The sequence below is a fragment of the Acomys minous genome (assembly GCF_964271855.1).
Source record: "Acomys minous genome assembly, chromosome: 9".
Taxonomy (NCBI): domain Eukaryota; kingdom Metazoa; phylum Chordata; class Mammalia; order Rodentia; family Muridae; genus Acomys; species Acomys minous.
Genome location: NC_140490.1, coordinates 80,205,937 through 80,219,377, shown reverse-complemented (window position 1 = coordinate 80,219,377; position 13,441 = coordinate 80,205,937).

Here is a 13,441-nt window from a genome sequence, read left to right as displayed (position 1 = left end):
GCTTCTGAGCTTCCGGCCCACTGTGTGGGGAGTTGGAGAATTTGGCTGCAGTGGTGAGCTCGGTGGAGACCTCCAAGTTTGGTGCGACTTCTTCTTTCGGGTAGATGATCTGCTAGACTCCTGAGAATTACGCCAGGGGAACTGCCTCACGGAACTGATACCCAGAAGGCTTCATTCCTGTTCTCCTTAAACTCCTTTCCTTCCTATTTAGGGCAGTTGGGTTGTAAGGGAGTTACATGCCTTTAATAAATCCCTAATAAAGTAGGATCATTAAGGAATCGGAGGCAATGAGAGGGAGAGGGAGATGGAGGGAGGGAGAGAGAGGGAGAGGGAGAGAGAGAGAGAGAGAGGGAGAGGGAGAGAGAGAGAGAGAGAGAGAGAGAGAGAGAGGGAGGGAGGGAGGTACTTCAAGGGACACTTCGAAGAGATGGTGGGGAAGGAAGGCTGCTGGCTATTGGACATCCTGATGAGTGAGGTTGGGATTGCCCTAAAGAACCCAGTGACCCTAACCTGTCAGAAGCAGCCAGAGAGAACTCCACCCCCTCTCCCCACTAACCTTTCTCTCCTACCTAGTGTTGGGGTATTGGAAGGTATTGAGGTGGAGAAGGGAGTAAGAGGTATAAGAAAACCAAATTAAAACAGATTTTTGAAAAATTATGCCTACCCAGCTAGACGTGGTGGCGCACGCCTTTAATCCCAGCACTCAGAAGGCAGAGGCAGGTGGATCACTGTGAGTTCGAGGCCAGCCTGGTCTACAAAGTGAGTCCAGGACAGCCAGAGCTACACAGAGAAATCCTGTCTCGAAAAACAAAACAAAACAAAACCAAAATAGTACGCCTACAGAGTAGATTCTTCATAGAATTGACAAAGTCATTTCCAGACTATAATCTGATCTCCGGACACAGAAATCAGCATCTGAACACACAGGGCACAAGATCATCCCACAATAATCTTCCCTTTTTATTTTGTTTTTGTTTTTTGTTTTTGTTTTTCGAGTGCTGGGATTAAAGGTGTGCACCACCACGCCCGGCCCCCCTTTTTATTTCAATAAAAGACCTTTTCTCTTAAAATAATAAACTATATACAATAAGAGCAATTATGAAAACTGTAATGTAAAAATTACATTTATTAAGGAAATCGTAATAGCCAAGTCCTAGGAAAACTAGCTGCACCATTTGTTGCCCGGTCACTGTGTGCTGGGAAAGCGCAGGCCTACCTATATTCACAGTGTCCAGGCCATTTGTACTTGGCAACGTAGCAGAAAGCACTCTACTATCTGTTTTTTTTTTTTTTTTGGTTTTTCGAGACAGGGTCTCTCTGTGTAGCCTTGGCTGTCCTGGACTCACTTTGTAGACCAGGCTGGCCTCGAACTCACAGAGATCCGCCTGCCTCTGCCTCCCGAGCGCTGGGATTAAAGGTGTGTGCCACCATGCCCGGCTTAAACAGTTTATAATAGCATTGGAAAGGACTAGAACATCACATTGCATTTTGAAATGAGTTGTATATGTACAATATCTTAGACAAGAGTTGGAACACACATTTATCTTTTTGCTGTAGTTATAACAAAAATAGCCTTACATTTGTATCAATATACAACAATCTATACCAAAGTCAAAATATTTGAGGGGGCTGGAGAGATGGCTCAGAGGTTAAGAGCACCGTGTGCTCTTCCGAAGGTCCCGAGTTCAATTCCCAGCAACCACATGGTGGCTCACAACCACCTGTAATGAGATTTTGTGCCTTCTTGTGACGGGCAGGCACACGTGTGGGCAGAATACTGTATAAATAATAAATAAAGCTTAAAAAAATATTTGAAAAGTTGGACGTGGTGGCGCACGCCTTTAATCCCAGCACTCGGGAGGCAGAGGCAGGCAGATCACTGTGAGTTCGAGGCCAGCCTGGTCTACAGAGTGAGTCCAGGACAGCCAGGGCTACACAGAGAGACCCTGTCTCGAAAAAAAAATGAGATTAGCAGTTGCTCTTTAGTTTAAAAGTAGGTTCAATAGTCTATCCTTATCCTCTCATCCCTGTACCCCCTTTTCTTCCCATCCCTTCTCCCCCTTTTCTACTTAACATTAGATAGGGTCAAAAGAGGAAAGAAAAAGGGAGAGAGATCCCTGAGTCTAACCTCCTATGTTTTGTTTCCTCCCTGACCCCGGTCCCGTAATGATGACAAGCATCCATCACCAACTGAATGACTAAAAACCACCCACCCGGGGCTGGAGAGACGGTTCCGTGGTTAAGGCCACTCACTTGGTGCTCTTTCAGAAGACCCAGGTTCGATTCCCAGCACCCACACGGCAGCTCACAACTCAGTTCACAGAGATGAATGTGCAAGCAAAACACCGATGCACGTAAAATAAAAATAAATACACTTAAAAAGAGGCACAAGCCGGGCATGGTGGCGCACTCCTTTAATCCCAGCACTCGGGAGGCAGAGGCAGGCGGATTGCTGTGAGTTTGAGGCCAGCCTGGTCTACAAAGCAAGTCCAGGACGGCCAAGGCTACACAGAGAGACCCTGTCTCAAAAACAAAAACAAAAACAAAAAAGAGGCGCTAAAAACTACCCACCCCACTTCTCGGGAGTGAGGGTGTCATGTTCTTTAAATTTGCTTCCTGTTGTCTGCGGGTGATATTCTTTTGGGAGCCCTAAGAAAATTTGGTAAACCAGTTGTCGTGGCTCGTTCCTTTACTCCCAGCCTTCAGGGAGGCAGAGGCAGATGGGTCTCTGTGAGTTCAAGGCCAGCCTGGTCTACAGAGTGAGTCCAGGACAGCCAAGAATACACAGAGAAACCTTGTCTTGAAAACCCAAAATAAATAAATAAATAAATAAATAAATAAATAAATGGTAATTGTTGAGTCCTAGGGAAGCTAGCTGTATCATTTGTTACCTAGTCTTTGTCTGCTAGAAAAGTGCAGGCCTAGGCCTGGAGAGATGTCTCAGAGGTTAAGAGCACTGTTTGCTCTTCCAAAGGTCCTGAGTTCAATTCCAGCAACCACATGGTGGCTCACAACCATCTATAATGGGATGTGATGCCCTCTTCTGGTACATAGACATACATGTAGACAAAAAACACTGTATATGTAATAAATTAAATCTTTTTTAAAAGGGGGGGGAGGACTTTCCTATTGGGGAGCATTCATTATTCAAAAAAAAAGAAAGAAAAAGAAAAAGAAAAAAAAGTGCAGGGCTTAACTAAAATCCTGTCTGGAATAGCCTGTGATACTGGACATCCTAGCTAGCTGTCTTAAAGTTGTTCTGGATACAGATTTTGAGGGATGAGCTATTGAAGGAGTCTGTGATGCAGAATCAAGCAGGATGCTGCAATAAATATGTCTCAAAGTGTGGGTCTCCCCTTCTTTGGGCATTGTGGTCCATGGGCCCATGAGGGCACGGGGGAGTGGAAGTGGCAAGCAGGGTTGGGAGGGCCAGCGAGTAAGACATAATGACTTCTGGTAACTGTCAGATCAACTTTATTCATGGGAAGGAAGAGGAGTGTGTAGGGCGGGGCAGCAGTTGGGGCATCACGTGAGGAGAGTGTGTAGGATGGGGGCAGCAGTTGGGGCATCACGTGAGGAGAGTGTGTAGGATGGGGGCAGCAGGTGGGGCATCACGTGAGGAGAGTGTGTAGGATGGGGGCAGCAGGTGGGGCATCACGTGAGGAGAGTGTGTAGGATGGGGGCAGCAGGTGGGGCATCACGTGAGGAGAGTGTGTAGGATGGGGGCAGCAGGTGGGGCATCACGTGAGGAGAGTGTGTAGGGCGGGGGCAGCAGGTGGGGCATCACGTGAGGAGAGTGTGTAGGATGGGGGCAGCAGGTGGGGCATCACGTGAGGAGAGTGTGTAGGATGGGGGCAGCAGTTGGGGCATCACGTGAGGAGAGTGTGTAGGATGGGGGCAGCAGGTGGGGCATCACGTGAGGAGAGTGTGTAGGGCGGGGGCAGCAGGTGTGGCATCACGTGAGGAGAGTGTGTAGGATGGGGGCAGCAGGTGGGGCATCACGTGAGGAGAGTGTGTAGGGCGGGGGCAGCAGGTGGGGCATCACGTGAGGAGAGTGTGTAGGATGGGGGCAGCAGGTGGGGCATCACGTGAGGAGAGTGTGTAGGACGGGGGCAGCAGTTGGGGCATCACGTGAGGAGAGTGTGTAGGATGGGGGCAGCAGGTGGGGCATCACGTGAGGAGAGTGTGTAGGGCGGGGGCAGCAGGTGGGGCATCACGTGAGGAGAGTGTGTAGGATGGGGGCAGCAGTTGGGGCATCACGTGAGGAGAGTGTGTAGGATGGGGGCAGCAGGTGGGGCATCACGTGAGGAGAGTGTGTAGGATGGGGGCAGCAGGTGGGGCATCACGTGAGGAGAGTGTGTAGGGCGGGGGCAGCAGGTGGGGCATCACGTGAGGAGAGTGTGTAGGATGGGGGCAGCAGGTGGGGCATCACGTGAGGAGAGTGTGTAGGACGGGGGCAGCAGGTGGGGCATCACGTGAGGAGAGTGTGTAGGGCGGGGGCAGCAGGTGGGGCATCACGTGAGGAGAGTGTGTAGGATGGGGGCAGCAGGTGGGGCATCACGTGAGGAGAGTGTGTAGGATGGGGGCAGCAGGTGGGGCATCACGTGAGGAGAGTGTGTAGGGCGGGGGCAGCAGGTGGGGCATCACGTGAGGAGAGTGTGTAGGATGGGGGCAGCAGGTGGGGCATCACGTGAGGAGAGTGTGTAGGATGGGGGCAGCAGGTGGGGCATCACGTGAGGAGAGTGTGTAGGATGGGGGCAGCAGGTGGGGCATCACGTGAGGAGAGTGTGTAGGATGGGGGCAGCAGGTGGGGCATCACGTGAGGAGAGTGTGTAGGATGGGGGCAGCAGGTGGGGCATCACGTGAGGAGAGTGTGTAGGGCGGGGGCAGCAGGTGGGGCATCACGTGAGGAGAGTGTGTAGGATGGGGGCAGCAGGTGGGGCATCACGTGAGGAGAGTGTGTAGGATGGGGGCAGCAGGTGGGGCATCACGTGAGGAGAGTGTGTAGGACGGGGGCAGCAGGTGGGGCATCACGTGAGGAGAGTGTGTAGGACGGGGGCAGCAGGTGGGGCATCACGTGAGGAGAGTGTGTAGGGCGGGGGCAGCAGGTGGGGCATCACGTGAGGAGAGTGTGTAGGATGGGGGCAGCAGGTGGGGCATCACGTGAGGAGAGTGTGTAGGATGGGGGCAGCAGGTGGGGCATCACGTGAGGAGAGTGTGTAGGGCGGGGGCAGCAGGTGGGGCATCACGTGAGGAGAGTGTGTAGGATGGGGGCAGCAGGTGGGGCATCACGTGAGGAGAGTGTGTAGGATGGGGGCAGCAGGTGGGGCATCACGTGAGGAGAGTGTGTAGGGCGGGGGCAGCAGGTGGGGCATCACGTGAGGAGAGTGTGTAGGATGGGGGCAGCAGGTGGGGCATCACGTGAGGAGAGTGTGTAGGATGGGGGCAGCAGGTGGGGCATCACGTGAGGAGAGTGTGTAGGATGGGGGCAGCAGGTGGGGCATCACGTGAGGAGAGTGTGTAGGATGGGGGCAGCAGGTGGGGCATCACGTGAGGAGAGTGTGTAGGATGGGGGCAGCAGGTGGGGCATCACGTGAGGAGAGTGTGTAGGATGGGGGCAGCAGGTGGGGCATCACGTGAGGAGAGTGTGTAGGGCGGGGGCAGCAGGTGGGGCATCACGTGAGGAGAGTGTGTAGGATGGGGGCAGCAGGTGGGGCATCACGTGAGGAGAGTGTGTAGGATGGGGGCAGCAGTTGGGGCATCACGTGAGGAGAGTGTGTAGGATGGGGGCAGCAGGTGGGGCATCACGTGAGGAGAGTGTGTAGGATGGGGGCAGCAGGTGGGGCATCACGTGAGGAGAGTGTGTAGGGCGGGGGCAGCAGGTGTGGCATCACGTGAGGAGAGTGTGTAGGATGGGGGCAGCAGGTGGGGCATCACGTGAGGAGAGTGTGTAGGATGGGGGCAGCAGTTGGGGCATCACGTGAGGAGAGTGTGTAGGATGGGGGCAGCAGGTGGGGCATCACGTGAGGAGAGTGTGTAGGATGGGGGCAGCAGGTGGGGCATCACGTGAGGAGAGTGTGTAGGGCGGGGGCAGCAGGTGGGGCATCACGTGAGGAGAGTGTGTAGGATGGGGGCAGCAGGTGGGGCATCACGTGAGGAGAGTGTGTAGGGCGGGGGCAGCAGTTGGGGCATCACGTGAGGAGAGTGTGTAGGATGGGGGCAGCAGGTGGGGCATCACGTGAGGAGAGTGTGTAGGGCGGGGGCAGCAGTTGGGGCATCACGTGAGGAGAGTGTGTAGGGCGGGGGCAGCAGTTGGGGCATCACGTGAGGAGAGTGTGTAGGATGGGGGCAGCAGTTGGGGCATCACGTGAGGAGAGTGTGTAGGATGGGGGCAGCAGGTGGGGCATCACGTGAGGAGAGTGTGTAGGGCGGGGGCAGCAGTTGGGGCATCACGTGAGGAGAGTGTGTAGGGCGGGGGCAGCAGTTGGGGCATCACGTGAGGAGAGTGTGTAGGATGGGGGCAGCAGTTGGGGCATCACGTGAGGAGAGTGTGTAGGATGGGGGCAGCAGGTGGGGCATCACGTGAGGAGAGTGTGTAGGGCGGGGGCAGCAGTTGGGGCATCACGTGAGGAGAGTGTGTAGGGCGGGGGCAGCAGTTGGGGCATCACGTGAGGAGAGTGTGTAGGGCAGGGGCAGCAGTTGGGGCAACACATACTAGATGCCCACAGGGTGTTTTATTTGCCTTTGGCAGCATGGTCCCGTTATATGGACCGCAGCACAATATCTAATTATCCTATGGGCTGCAGGGAACTGTGTCAAAGCTTATACTCCAGGTATGGTCAGGCATCTGTGCCTAGAGATGCTCACCAGAGACAGCAGGCAGAGGAGAAGAGGCCCCACTGGGAAGAGGAAGCACTCCATTTTGTGCCATTGCACATGGTGGACTGTGACCTTAAATAGCAGAGTCCTCCAACACAGCATCTCAGCCTCCTCGGGGATAAAACTTGTCAGGGCTGCTTCTTCCCTGTCTAGTCCTTTAGTTCTGTAAACATATACACTTTTAAAGGGAACGTACATTTTTTTTCATTAACACATGTGTGACACGGGATGTACAGTGTGCACAGACCAGCTGCAGATGAGTCTCTGTTGTCTGAGCAGTGAAAGGCATCCGTCTTTCTTTATAAGTTCACTTTGGTCTGTGTAACTGAACTAATATACATTTTCATCCGTGCCATAGGAAGTGATGGCCTGAGGACTGTGTAGCCAACAAGATTTATTGGCTATGCGTAACTGAAGTCCTGTAGGGAGACATTTTTATGACCCAGTCAGTCTCAGAGCTGTTCCCATATAGAGGGATCAGGAATACATGTTTCCAGTTTTGTTGATCTTCTTGACTTCTTTTATTCTTTTCTTTTCTTTTTTCTTTTTTTATTTTTTTGGTTTCTCTGTGTAGCCCAGGCTGTCCTAGACTCACTTTGTAGATCAGGCTGGCCTTGAACTCACACCTGCCTCTGCCTCTCGAGTGCTGGGATTAAAGGCGTGAGCCACCATGCCCTGCATTTCATTTCCTTTCTCTTTGTTTGCAGTCAAGATCTTCAGGGGAAGCGTGGCGTGGTGGCCCACACCTGTAATCCCAGCACTGGGGAGGCAGAGGCAGGTGGATTTCTGTGAGTTTGAGGCCAGCCTGGTCTACAGAGCAAGTCCAGTGGGGCTGGAGAGATGGCTCAGAGGTTAAGAGCTGCTCTTCCAAAGGTCCTGAGTTCAATTCCCAGCAACCACATAGTGGCTCACAGCTGTCTTTAAGGTGATCTGGTGCCCTTTTCTGACCTGCACATGTATATGCAGGAAGAGCGCTGTACACATAGTAAATAAATAAAAATTTAAAAAAGTGTGCACTTTAGCCGGGTGTGGTGGCGCATGCCTTTAATCCCAGCACTTGGGAGGCAGAAGCAGGTGGATCTCTGTGAGTTTGAGGCCAGCCTGGTCTACAAAGTGAGTTCAGAACAGCCAAGGCTGCATAGAGAAACCCTGTCTCGAGAAACCAAAAAAAAAAAAAAAAGTGTGCACTTTGGGGCTGGAGAGATGACTCAGTAGTTAGACACTTCCTGCTTTCAGGACCAGAGTTTGGCTCCCAGCACCTGTGTCTGTGACTCATGACTGTCTGTAACTTCAGGTCAATGCGATCTAATGTCCTCCTCTGGACTCTGTAAACTTGTGGTGTACACTTCCAAGTACATACCTTCATACAGATAAATAAAAATTAAAGACAAAGTGAGTCCAGGATAGCCAAGGCTACACAGAGAAACCAAAACAACAACAACAACAACAACGATAAAAAGACCTTGGTCCAGGGGGTGGGGTTCTCTCCTAGTCAATCTGATTTTTACTAATTTGGATGGAACCCATATCTTTTCTTTCCTCCTGTTGAAATGAATAAAAAACCTCTTCCCCACCAGAACACATTTCCTGACTTCCATTCTGAAGTTAGGAGAACCCCCCCCTAATATAAATAGGTTGATTTTGTAAGACCCCCTCCCCTGTGCACCCGACATAACAAGCATAGCAGCAGTAACGCTATCTTGCAAGGCAAGACTAGAATAATAGGTTCCCGGGATAAGATAAGGCCTGGGGCTCAGAGAAAAAAAGATAAAAGCGTGCTTGTCCTTGTCAAACAAGATATTTATGGTCGGCCATCTGGCCCAGGGAGTGGGCAAACTCCCCTGTTCCCATCCGATGGCCGGGCCATAACCTCGCTCCATGTCAAACAAGATATTTATGGATGGCCACCTGGCCCAGAGAACGGATAAACTCCCCTGTTCCCAGAGCCCACCTAATGACCGGACTATAACCTCGCCTCATTTAAATTTACCAATCAGAGCCCTGTAACTATGCTTTTTTGCTTCTGTAACCGAGCTTCCCGCCAAACTCCCTATAAAGGACCCCCTAAAAACTCGCTGGGCGCGCCAGCCTCTCCAGAGACTGAAACGCCCGGGTATCCGTCCCTTTAATAATAAAGCCTCTTGCTTGTTGCAGCCGAAGCCTTGGTCTCGTTGGTTCTTGGTGGGGGTCTCCGCGTTAAGACCGCCGTGTCGGGGGTCTTACAATTTAAAACAGGTTTTTTTATTAGCATTTTTTTTTTTTTGAGACAGGGTTTCTCTGCGTAGTCTTGGCTGTCTTGGACTTGCTTTGTAGACCAGGCTGACCTCGAACTCCCGAGTGTTGGGATTAAAGGCGTGCTCCACTGCGCCCGGCTTCTTATTAGCATTTTTAATAAAGATTTTATTTTATTTATTATGTATATGTTGCTCCATCTACATGTACAACTGCAGGCCAGAAGAGGGCACCAGATCTCATTATAGATGGTTGTGAGCCACCATGTGGCTGCTGGGAATTGAACTCAGGACCTCTGGAAGAGCAGTCGGTGCTCTTAACCTCTGAGCCATCTCTCCAGCCCTTCATTAGCATTTTTAAAATGTAAAGTTAATAAATCATTATGTAATCTGCCTCTGGGGGTCTTTGTTACCCTTTTCTGTTTTTTTAAAAAAATACTTTATTGGGGCTGGAGAGATGGCTCAGCGGTTAAGAGCACTGACTGCTCTTCCAGAGGTCCTGAGTTTAATTCCCAGCAACTGCATGGTGGCTCACAACCATCTATAATGTAATCTGATGCCCTCTTCTGGCCTGCAGGTGTAGATGCAGACAGAACACTGTATACATAATAAATAAATAAATAAATAAAATACTTTATTTAATTTTAATTTATGTGCGTTGGTGTGAGGGTGTCAGATCTTGGAGTTACAGACAGTTGTGAGCTGCCGTGCAGGGCATTGGGAATTGAACCTGGGTCCTTTGGAAGAGCAGGCAGTGCTCTTAACCACTGAGCCAACTCTCCAGCCCTTTCTGTTTGTTTTTTTGTTGATTTGGTTTGTTTGGTGTTTCGAGACAGGGTTTCTTTGTGTAGACCCAGCTATCCTGGACTCCATTTACAGACCAGGCTGACTTTGAACTCGGAGATCCACCTGCTTCTGCCTCCCAAGCGCTGGGATTAAAGGTGTGCGTGACCATGCCCAGCTAACATGATGCTTCTTTCTTTCTTTTTCTTAAAAATGAAACTCTGAAGCGTCTAGAAACTATTCCCCATCAATAGTTGACCAATTTCATCATAATCTTGTTCTAGATAGCCTGGTAGACACATATGGGATCTCATATGCATTATATATAATGGATAATTTATATTTTTGTTTTTGTTTTTCAAGACAGGGTTTCTCTGTGTAGCCTTGGCTGTCCTGGACTCACTTTGGAGACTCGATCCGCCTGCCTCTGCCTCCAGAGTGCTGGGATTAAAGGCGTGTACCAGCACCACCTGGCAGGATAATTTCTATTCCTGATCACTTGTTTTAGTTGAATAAACAGCAAACTTAGTTCTGAATCATCCTGAGTAAGTTCAGCAGTTTCTCTGTGCACAAGAACTCTTGACATATTGAGAGTCACTAACTATATTAACAGATTCAGGAAAATCATATAATATCCTAAGAATGGCATATATATCTTATCTCTGAAATGGATCATAGGGACTCTTGGAGGAGATATAAACAGGTTTTTTTTTGTTTAGATCAAAAGTGGGGGATGAGAAAAAGACTCGTGAGAGAGCGGGTGATGTTTATCCCCTTAGAAGTCAAACCACTGTGTGGGAGAGATTGGTTATTAACCAGATGAAAAGCATCCTTAACAAATACCTTAAACAGATATAAGGTATTTATGTAAGGTATAAATGTGAGCCAAAAACAAGAGGCGAGGCCTTTGGAGACTTGGGATAGTTTTGGCTGTTTATTGCTCTACTTCGAGACGCTCCTAGAGAGAACCGCTTGAGGGAAGGCTTCGGGGCTCCGACTCCTGCTGAGGCTCCAGGTTCTGGTTGCTCCAGGTTCCAGCAGAAGAAATCCTACTGATTATGGCAGGAGAATCGTTCCTCAGAACTGATATCCTTATGGTTTTGTTGTTGTATTCTTTAATCTCTTTTTCCTATTGTTTAGGTTAGTTGAGTTATAAGTGAGGTACTCTCAGTTAATAAGTTAGCAATAAAATATATTTGCTAAGAAAATTGAGCCTACAGACTCTGAGCCACTTATTTTTTCTCACTTATAACCTGCCTTTCCTGATTTATTTCCGTCAATATAGAATGTAGGGGCTCCAGCAATTGGTGTCCCTTTTACTATATAAGGGAGAGCCAAATTAGTTCTTTTTATAAACTGAATTTGTTTGCTTTTGGAGTACTTGTTGTTAATTTCTCAAAAAAAAAAAAATTACTGCAAGCCCTTCGCCAGTGTTCATTCTCTGCCCATAATGAGGCAATTTCAGCATTAATAAAAGGTACCACAGGGGCTGGAGAGATGGCTCAGAGGTTAAGAGCACTGTCTGCTGTTCCAGAGGTCCTGAGTTCAATTCCCAGCAACCACATGGTGGCTCACAACCATCTGTAATGTGATCTGATGCCCTCTTCTGGCCTGCAGGTGTACATGGAGGCAGAGCACTGTATACACAATAAATAAAAAAAAAAATTTTTTTTAAAGGTACCACAATTTCGGCTGGGTCAATTTCTGCTAATTGACGAAGTCTCATTTTTCCTTTTAGAATCAATTCTGAAACCTTTTCTATATAGGTCTTTAATTTTTTTAAATCTGTGTGCTAAAATTATCCATTCTAAGATACAATCTTCTTTCTTTCTTTTTTAAAAAAATATTTATTTATGTATACAGTGCTCTGCCTACATTTACATCTGCAGACCAGAAGGGGCATGAGATCACATTATAGATGGTTCTGAGCCACCACGTGGTTGCTGGGAATTGAACTCAGGACCTCTGGAAGAGCAGTCAGTGCTCTTAACCTCTGAGCCATCTCTCCAGCCCACAATCTTCTTTCTGCAAAAGAATTCCTGTGGAAGAATGAGTAGAAGGCGAAGTAACTGAAGTCCAGTCCAGTTGTAAATCTAAACGGTCCACACTTGCATCTTGCAATTTCTTTTCAACCAGAGCCTCAAGCTGTTAATCTTCTTGGACTATTTAAGCCCTTATCACCTTGTAAGGTTTGAAATAAATTACTTAGCTCTTGAGTAGTTAATCCGTTTGTGGGATTAGCCAATCAACATCTTCCCCCAAATTTGAAAACCATTAAGAGTTCTTAGTTGGTTTCTCCTGACTTGTGCTGTTATGCCAAATTTTGAGAGACTCCCTGAACAGACCACCCAAGAGCCGAGTTTAAACATAATGGCAAGGAAGTCTTTTTTGCGTGTTCGAACCCAGGCCACCCCTTCTATGCACTGACACAGCAGGTGCAGGGAAGTGGCCTCGAGTCTCAACTGAGAGGGTTTTTTTTTTTATAGGTTTTAGACAAAGAAAAAAGAAATGGATTTTACAGTATATGATGGATGGCATTTGGGCAGAAAATCTGCAAGCAGGGAGTTATAAGTCTTGGCGTTTCATGGTTGGGTAATAGGTGTAGGGGCAAGTTGGCTGATAAAAAAGATTGGTTGAAGCAGTCAAGGGAGCGTTAGGAACTTTGGCCTGGCTGCTCCTAATTGGCTGTTGCTATGTGCTCTGCTTGACCAGCAGAGAGTATATTTGGACTTTCCAAAGGTGTTGCTAGGGAACATTTTTGGTTTAGACTACTTTGTGGTTTTTCTGGAATCTGGGTTCAGCCCTTGGGTAGGTTTAACACAAAATGGAGTTTGTCTGGTCCTTACAGTACTTTCTGTGGTTGAATTTACTGCAGATTTATCTTTTTAAAACATTAATTAATTTGCCAGGTGGAGGTGGCGCACACCTTTAATCCCAGCACTTGGGAGGCAGAGGCAGGTGGATCGCTGTGAGTTTGAGGCCAGCCTGGTCTCCAAAGCAAGTCCAGGGCAGCCAAGGCTACACAGAGAAACCGTGTCTCGAAAAACCAGAAAAAAAATTTTTTATTTAGTATCATGTACACAGTGTTCTGCCTGCATGTACACCTGCAGGCCAGAAGAGGGCATCAGATCACACTTTATAGATGGTTTTAAGCCACCATGTGTATGCAGGGAATTGAACTCAGGACCTCTGGAGGAGCAGTCAGTGCCCTTAACCTCTGAGCCATCTCTCCAGCCCTGTAGATTTATCTTATATCCTAAATAATTAATAAAATCTTTTTAAAAAAATATTTATTTGTTTATTATGTATACATTGCTCTGCTTTCTTGTACCCCTGAAGGCCAGAAGAGGGCACCAGATCACATTATAGATGGTTGTGAGCCACCATGTGGTTGCTGGGAATTGAACTCAGGACCTCTGGAAGAGCAGTCAGTGCTCTTAACCGCTAAGCCATCTCTCCAGCCCCTTTGGTATTTTTTTTAGGAGCAATTTGTAATCCCAACAAGGCAAAATTCTCTTCATCCAACTTTTTTTGACAGGGTTTCTCTA